Raw genomic sequence first — 9,342 nt, forward strand, 5'->3', positions numbered from 1 at the left:
AGATGACACAACTAGATTCAGATGTTATTCTCCTTGTTGGGACGACACAGTGCCATTCAGCCCCCAACTCATTCTGCTTTTTAAATGCCAGCATGGGCGCAGCACAAAGATCCAGAGGCTTGGGGCATATACAGACCTCCACGTGACTATCACTTAAAAGGAGAGGTGTCGCCGAAACCGGTTTGGCTCAGTGGATAGAGCGTCGGCCTGGGGACTGAAATGTCCCAGGTTCGATTTCGGTCAAGGGCATGTACATTGGTTGTGGGCACATCCCCAGTAGGGGGTGTGCAGGAGGCAGCTGATCGATGTTTCTCTCTCATCGATGCTCTCTATCCTTCTCCCTTCCTCTATGTGGAAAATCAATAAAGTATATTAAAATAAAATAAAATAAAATAAAAGGAGAGGTGTCAACACACTGCTTTGAGGCCACATGAATGTCTCATCACGCTTTCCTTTATTCCTGCATTATTATGGCCAGGGCTCTACTCTGTCCCAGGGATAGGATTTTTTGCCATCTTGGTGCCTCTTGTATCCAGACCCTTCCTCTTGGAATCCCTCCCCCTCCCCTCTCCATTGTCCTCCCACCAAACACCACCCACCTCATCCTTCCAAGCCTTAGCCATGTCGTCCGCAGGAAGCTTTTCCTGATACCCCCCATGAAATAAATTCCTTCTCTGTTGTCCAACAGTCTGTTCCGGGTACTTGTAGAATGGCCCTCCATACAGGGATCTGCTTACCCATTTGGGTCTCACCCTTCCCCAGGAATCTCTCCTGAAGGGTGAACACCTTCCTTTAAGATCTTTGTAAACATCCCCTTTCTCCATCCCAGCAATTCTCCGAGTTAGATCCTTTTCTACTTCTTCCTATTCCCATTTTACTGACAATGAGACTGAGGCTCCGGGTGGCTAAGTAACTTGTCCAGTATCTCCTGATTCATAGACAACATAATTCCATCAGCTAAATTTGGATCTTGTAAATCTAGCATCTATGAGAGTAATAAAAATGCTGCCACATGCAGTCAACCAATATTGACCTAATTTAAATAGAACCGATGGAAATGAAAATGTCCCGTATGTTTTGCGAGTCCACATGCCAATGAAATAAGAGACTTGTGAGATATTTCGGCTTTGGGAAGCCTGGTAGGGTGTCAGAATGGCAGAGAGGGAGCAGAACTCATTCTTAGAGCAGAGGGTGTCTGTTTGCTCAGTTCAAGCTGTAGGCACCATTTCTACAGTTTGTGAGAAAGCAGGTTCTCACATATTGGGTTTAATCAAAATAATCGATTGGGTCTGCTTTTCTTCCTGTGGGGGGTGGTTCGTGGGGAGACACCCTTATGCCTCATGGAAACGAATGTATTTGTTTTGTGATGTTACCGAACACCACCGGCCACATTTACAGCAGGTCTGCTCAAGAAAAGGAAAACTATTTCCCCCTCAGGTGCATCTTTGACTTTCCTGTCAACAATATTAAAATGGGGATCCACATTTTGTAAGAGCTGTGCCTTCTGCAGAGCACCCATAGGAGCCTGGTGCTCACCGAATACATGAAATATTCACATGTCCAAGAAAAGATGGACTCGGTTCAGGAAGGGGACCTGAAACCAGAGGGATCCTGTTTCCAGAGGGAAGGAGGGTGTTGGTGACAAGGCAGCTTCCAGGGCTGGAAGTCCTTAAAGAAAAAGCAGGTGACATTTGCAGAGAGGGAGGTCTGAGATAGTCTCACCCTGTCGGCACACACAGAAAAAACTAAGGAGATGATAACCACATGAGGCGGTGGGTTTGCTCATTAGCTTGACTGTAGCCATTGATTCACATGGGGTAAGTTTACCAAAACATCAGATTGCCCCTAACCAGTGCACTTGAAATGAACGAACTCAGCAACGGAGCAGGATACAAAATGCACACACAGAAATCGATGGTGTTTTTATATACCAATAATGAGCTCTCAGAAAGAGAAACTAAAAAAATCAATCCCATTTACCAATGTAACAACAAAAACTCAACATGCTTAGGAAAAAACTTAACCAAGGAGGTAAAAGACCTATACTGGGAAAACTACAGGATGTTAAAAAAAAGAGACAGAGGAAGACATAAACAAGTGGGAGAACATACCGTGTTCATGGATTGGTACAATCAACATCATTAAAATATCCATACAACCCAAAACAATCTATAGATTCAGTGCAATCCCTATTAAAATACCAACCGCATATTTCAGAGATCTAGAACAAACACTAAATACATACAATTTTAGTTTTGATTATGTCTCAGTAAAGCTGGGGGTAGGGGGAGGAAATGCCTGCCTGGTCTGGAGCCCTGTTTTGAGGAAATACCAAAGCATTCACTGCTCTGACACAACTCCAGGAAAAGTCAGTGAGTGGCTAACGTAAGTAGAACTCACCCATGACACAAGTCTGTCAATTCCAAACTTTGGACTCCCATTTCCTCTGGAATGCAGTCCCGTGTACAACAGAGGCAATAAAATGTGTCTTACGTCTATCTTGAGTTTCCTTTGCCTTGTAAAATGCAAGAGGAAACAAGCCTTTGTTTACCTTCTGGGTCTTCACAGGAACTGGTTTAAATTAGCTTCTGGTGCCTGGAAGGAGAAGCGAGTCTCCTCAGTGAGAAAACAACCCCGAGACAGTATATTTATACACAGAATTCATCCGTCAGGCAAGTCGGGGAGAAATCTCCAAGGGAGACAGAGACACATTCTGTTCTTCTGAGAAGATGATGCCCTTGTCTCTGGTTTAACTACCAGTAGAGGGTGACGTCACCCAGGAAGCCTTCACTTACTGAAATCATGGGAACACACACACATGCCTGTGTGTGTGCGTGTGCGTGTGTGCCCAGCCTATTAGGGCAGCAGTTACCAACCTTTTGGACCTCATGGACCACCACTGGTTGGTCACAACTGCATTAGAGGAACGTTAGTGAGCTAGCTAAAATAAGTAGTGATGGAAAATAATGGGTTTCCAGCTAGTTCACCATCTCACCAAGTCTTCTTGTGACCATGATTTAAGATCTGTTTTTCAAAATTTGACACGCATATGAAGCCTTGGAGAGAAATGATCACCCTCAGTGGGAGGCAAAACAGATCATTTTTCTCTATTCTCTTGCAAAGCAAAACAAACCAAAAACTACCTGATTGCTATTTCAATACCAAAAGAGTTCTTATTTTTTAAAATATGACACCCTATTACTGTCTCCCTTCCACCAGCCCGGAGTTTTTTTTTTTTGGGGGGGGGATCTATTTAGGATATTTAGGCTAAAATATATAGATAACATTATAATGGAAATGTATTTATATGAATTTACATGGACACATATGTGGATTTCAGTTCATAAACCGAGTGTGAAAGAAATGTAAGTCTTGACCTGTCAGAAATCAGGGTATTTCTGTTTTCACCCAGTTGGAGAGACACTTAACTCAAATCCTTCCTGAGGCTTTCATCTGTATCCTCCCGATCCCAGGAAGATGCCATAGTGATGTGGTGCCCAGGTGGGGGGAGCATATACCCATGCCAGAGCATGACCTCTGGTCTTTGGCTGTCCATTGGCAAATGGTCCCACTCCAGCTCAGCCCCGAGGCAGTCAGCCTTCGGTCCTGCTTGCTGGGTCCCCAACCCTCTGCCTTGCTTCCTCTCAGCACAGACAGGAGAGCCTCCGCAGGCCTGCCTTTGGGCCCGGGGGCTGGACTTGCTGGGAAGCGGTGGCTTCGGACGCAGTAGCTCTGTGTGTTTCTCTGTCTCTCTGTGTTCCCTTCTCTCTGCCTCTCCCTTCGTCTCCTCCGCCCCAGCTATGCAGCATCTCCTTAGTCTGGTGACAGTCCTTGCTTTATGCTTCTTCTAAGCCCGGCTGATGATGCCCTGTGCACTCCATTTCTCTCTGCATTTACTTACTCCCTGTAACTCTAAGACCTTAGAGATCTCCTTGGGGATTGTGATTTTGTGAAAACAGAAGATGGAGAGATGACGTTTGCTTCCTGCTCCTCCTTCCTGGAGGTGATGTAGAGAGAACTGGAGTGAAGGGAGGGCAAAGGGGGAGCCCACAAAAGCAAAATGCTGAGTTAACGTCTCAGAACGTGATCCACAGACACTAAATGCATGAGATGCACATGTCCCAGCCAATGGGCTTTGCTCTGTTGGCTCCAACCAAATCGTAGGTTGTGAAATCAACTTGGGGGTCTCCACTGGCATTTAAAGAGTGAATTAATTAAGGAGAGTAAGGAAGACTCATAAGGATAATTGTGTCTTGCTACTCTATGCAAAGGCATTCTTCAACAGCCAGATTCTTCTCTCTGAAGAACAGAAAAAAGTTCGATAAAATTTCAGGAAAAGACCTTATCAAACTCTTGATATGATATTATCTGAAATTCACAAATCAGAACGTGCAATTTAACATGGTATTTCTTATATCCAACTTGATATTTGAACTCTCATTACCCAATCAGAATCTACTAGATCTGGAACATGAGACACACACACACACACACACACACACACACACACACGGTACTGGCCCCAATTTACAGTGGATTTCTTAATGCGGATTGTAGTAAAAAAAAAAAAAAAAATGTTTGGAATTGCCTGGTCTAGTCCCAGATTCTGACTGGACTCATCACCTGAAGCTGTGGTTTAGTGAAAAGGGGATTCTGTAGTCAGCAGGACTTATTCTTAGCTCTGACTTTGCAAGGTGCTAGCTCTGTGACCTTGACCAAGCTACTTAAACATGTTCAGCTTTCATTATATGGGAGAAGTAGCCTCTTGGCCAGCTTTTGTGAAGCCTGAAGGTAATTCATCTGAAGCACCCGGGATGGTTTGGTGCATCACAGAAAAATGCCCCAGCCTCTCCCAAAACAAGGCCGGGAACCACTGATCAAGGAGATCACAACTTTCTCCCCCCCACCTCGCGCTTCTTACCCCTCCTTCCCCCCCAACACTGCAGCTTTCCTATTTCTGGCTGCATCCTCTCACCCAGATGTTTCAGTGGCTGGAACATGTCTCTCTCCTTGTAGTCTGTCTCCTTTCTCCAGCTGCTGGGAGCATTCTAAATTTAAAAATATGATCATGTCACTCTTTTTTTTTATCATGCAAAAACAAGGGAGTAGGAAAGAAGGTAGGTTAGAAATAAGGGAGGAAATAAAGAAAGAAGGAAAGAAAAAGTAAGTGATAAGAGAGAGGAAGGAGGGATGGTGGGGGCAGAAGGAAGGGTGGCAAAGGATTTGAAAAGAACGTGATATGGAAGGAGACAAGGAAGGAAGGATAGGAGGGTTGAGAAAGACAGGAGGGAGAGAAGGAGGAAGGGTAACCTGCGCTTACTCAGCGGGAACCAGGCACATCCACATACTTTATTGTATTGAATCCGCACAACCACCCTGTCAGGTAGACATCTACTAGTATATCCCCGTAGGACAGATGAGGAAACCGAGGCCTCATCAAGCACATGCAGCAATTCCTCTGCATGATTGATAAATGGGACATGGTATCAGCAGTGGCATTGAAGTCCATGTGCTTGCCACCGAATCACAGGAGAAAAGATGCCCAGAGATGCCATGGAGAAGGAGTAGGGACTGGGAGGAGTCGGGCAAGACAGGGGACAGTCAGGCACAGGCCACAGAGTAGCCCGAGTCAGGATCAGAGGAACCATCTGGTGCCCTTTGTCTTCATTACCGCTGTGGCTACTCCCTGATGACCGTGCACACTAATAGGCGGATGGATTAATTAGATGTGAGTGTGCTCCTTACAAGCCCCAGGGGCACTGCCCACAAACAGCGTCTAGACAGTGTGGCTGAGGAACCCGGAAGGAGGTCGCCACAGATAAAGCTCTGTTCTTTGGCCTCAATTCCTGGGGAGGCTGGCGGCTCCACGGCAGGATCTGGTTATGACTTCTCCATGTGCCCCGAGCCTCGGACCCCACCGCCTTCCTCTGGGTGGCTTGGAGTGGATGCAGGGGCCCTGAGTGGGGTCCCAACGAAGAAGGCCCCTTTGTCTCTGGCCCTCAGATGGACATAGGCCCACAGACCTAGCCTCTGCTATTGTATCTCCTTGAGGTTGTCTACAAACCCTTCTGTTAACATCAGCAGGGAGATCTGGAAAGTGCCGGCGTTCAAGCCTGAGGGATGAGGGTGAGCAGCTTGGGAGAACACTTTTGAGAGATGAGATGATGCTCTTCATGGAGCAGAAGACGCTATTTTCTGGGAAATTCGGGCACTGGTGGCTCTGAGTGGGAAAGTTATTGAGGAGAGGACCACTTCCAAAGTTTCAGGGATTTATTTCCGAATTTATGTCACCTGTATTTTCTTTTTGTGTATTTCTAAGTGTGATATCTGTTAAAGTCTGTATTCCACTATGTTTAGAAATGCTCGTTCAGTAAGTATAAAATCAAAATCCTAAGTGATACAAAGCATTCTTTCTGGTGTAATCAGTAGCACGTCGCCTTTCTTAGTGATGCCTTAACTAATGGAGTGTCTTATGATTAATGGTGTTGATATTCAAGGAAATACAGTGTGCTGTGGTGACAATACAGTGCCTTACAGCAGGAAGGGGTCCGAGAGACGCACACCCTGATATTGTACGGGGTGAGGCACAGAGAGGCCCAGCACCCGGGTCTGTCCTTCACTCAAAAAGTCCTGATGCAGGATCTGGTTTCAAATCCTGACTTCCCTGGGCAATTCTGTGCCTTGGCCACAGAACTCAAATTTTCTCCATTTTAGTATCCTCGTTTGAAAATTGGGAAGAATAGCAATACAGTAATACCTATCCCAAAAGATACCTATGTGACGTCTCTGTCACAGGTCAGCATTTATTATTTACTAGTGGCCCTGCACACGAATCCATGCATGAGAAGCTCTCTGCTGCACTGTAGCTCGCTGCCCGGCCCTCCTGCAGCTCTCTGCAGCTTATAGCTCAATGCCCCGCCCTCCTTCTGATGGGTTGGTCTGTCACTGCCATCACAACAACCATTTGCATATTTACCTCTTTATTATATAGGATTTTGTAGTGTTAGACATTGTCTTTTGGGGAGAGTAACCCTCCCCCCCCCCCCCAAGATGATGAGCACTCTCTCTCTCTCTCTCTAAATAAAAAAAAAAAAAATAAAAAAAAAGGTTTTCTGCTGTTTTATAAATTAAGAGCAAACTCTTACCTGTCCTGGCGAGGTGGATCTGGTCTGGGTGGGGAGAAAAGAGTTCCTCTGGGGAAAGGGGTTGAAGGCCTACACCTGAGGGAGGGAAGGAATATTGCTGCAGAGGTGAGCGAGCACGCAGGGGCTGTGGTTCCAGGGGCTGTGGTTCCAGGGGCTGTGGCTCCAGGGGCTGTGGCTGGAATGTTATCATGGCCCCAATGCTCTTGATTACTAGTCACAAAACTGACTTTCAGGAAAACTTAGTGACTTGCTCACAATCACTAACTAGCTCCTAGTGGAATCAGTAGGTTTTGCTTTCCGGGGGAGGTGAAGAAGCCCCTCTGTGTAGATGGCCCTGACTCCTAACTGGAAGGCAGTATAAATGCACAGACAGCAGTCTCCTCTACCCAAAGCCAGGTGGTTAGTGCCCGCGACTACAGGACTTCACATCGCCTGACATTTCTGAATAGTGGTTAGTGTTGTGTGCAGACCCCACAGTGTGTATATGTGTGTGTGCATGGCCCCTGCCCACATCACCTAAAGCTTGCATCTTTTTACGTCATTCTTTTCTTTTCTTTTTTTATTTTTTATAAAAAGGTTTTACTGATTTTAGAGAGAGGAAGGGAGAGGAGAGAGATATGTAAATATCGATGAGAGAGAAACATCAATCAGCTGTCTCTTGCACGCCCCTACTGGGGATCGAGCACACAACCCTGGCATGTGCCCTGACCGGTAATCAACCTCCTGGTGAATGGAGTGACACTCAAACAACCGAGCCACAACCGGGCCGGTCTCTTTTCTTGGCTTTCAGTGATAATCTGAGTGGTGTTTTACATCTGAGAAGACACAGTTCCTAAGCAGCATAGTGCTAATCCATTGAGCAACATGAAGAAATGAAGACGAAATTCTAGAATTTTAGAGTTATGTGGCCACGTGCATACTGTTAGTGCATGGTTTTGGTTTATAGGGGAATAACCCGCAGATTTCCAGTGATGTGCCAAAGGCCCCATGAAAGATAACTGAGAAATTTAGTTCTCCTGATTCATATTTGAAAGTTATTCCTGGGCAGAAAGACTTAACAAAAGAAATAGAGGAGGTTTCTTTCCTTGGAAGAATCATTTAACCGCTTTTAAGGGACATTACCAGTGGGTTTGTAATGGACCCCGATGTCCACCTGATGACTGCTCTCCACACGAAAGCCGCAGCTCAGTGACGCTGAACCCTCCAACCTGCTGAGCGCTGCGGGGCAGGGATGGGCCTCAGTGGGACTGACCTGTCTCTGTGGTGTAACTTGGTCGCAATTGCATCTTTGGCCATTATTTTCAAACGACATATAGCATGCTCCGTTGACTCACGTTCACCTTTCATTCAAAAGCTCAGCTTTGTCCTCACCAGTAAAATGACCGTATTGTGTAGGCCAGTTCACAAGGTAGAGCCGTATTTCAGATCCTTGTGGACACGGCACGGCTTGCTTATTGGACCCGTCACCACCCATTTGGGAATGCCAGCACGCCTGGTGTGCTAACACTGCGTTTGTGAGTTTCTCATATACACACACTCTTGCCTTCCTCTTACTAAGTGTGGAAGAGGTTCTTCAACTAGAATTTTCCAGAATTCGGTTTGAATGCGATGGATTGCTGGGGCCCTTTGTCATATTAACCTGTGTAGGTGCCAGGAGCTCGTGACCGTTGGCTGCACAGACTCATGGGAGCTTTGGGGCAGAGAGAGCATGCTGATGACTGAGGTCAGGTGGGGCCATTGCAGGTGGTGACCAGAATAGCGACCCTGGTTCTTCTGTCTGATGTGAAATGTGGCCGGGAGCCCTGCGCTCGGGAGCTTTTCAGCCCTCTGTGGCCGGATGACTTTGGGTTTGAGGGAGAAGTTCATGCTTCTGGGTGCTCTAGGAGCACAGCCTGCAGGCCAAGGGGTGGGGGTGTGTAGGAGGCGGCTTCTGCAAGGTCTGGGAGCCACAGTTCCCGGGCCAGCACGCGTCTCTGTTTTCACAGATGTTGGCCACTCCTGTTCTATTTGCTGTTGATGTGCTCTTTTATTTATTTTAATTATTTATTCTTAGCTTTTTAAAAAATATAGTTTTTTTTTTTTCATTGATTTCAGAGAAGAAGGGAGAGGGAGAGAGAGAGAAACCATGACGAGAGAGAATCATTGGCCGGCTGCCTCTTGCATGCCTCCTACTGGGGATCAAGCCCGAAACCTGGGC

Source organism: Pipistrellus hanaki (genome assembly GCF_964339955.1).
Source record: "Pipistrellus hanaki genome assembly, chromosome: 17".
NCBI lineage: Eukaryota > Metazoa > Chordata > Mammalia > Chiroptera > Vespertilionidae > Pipistrellus > Pipistrellus hanaki.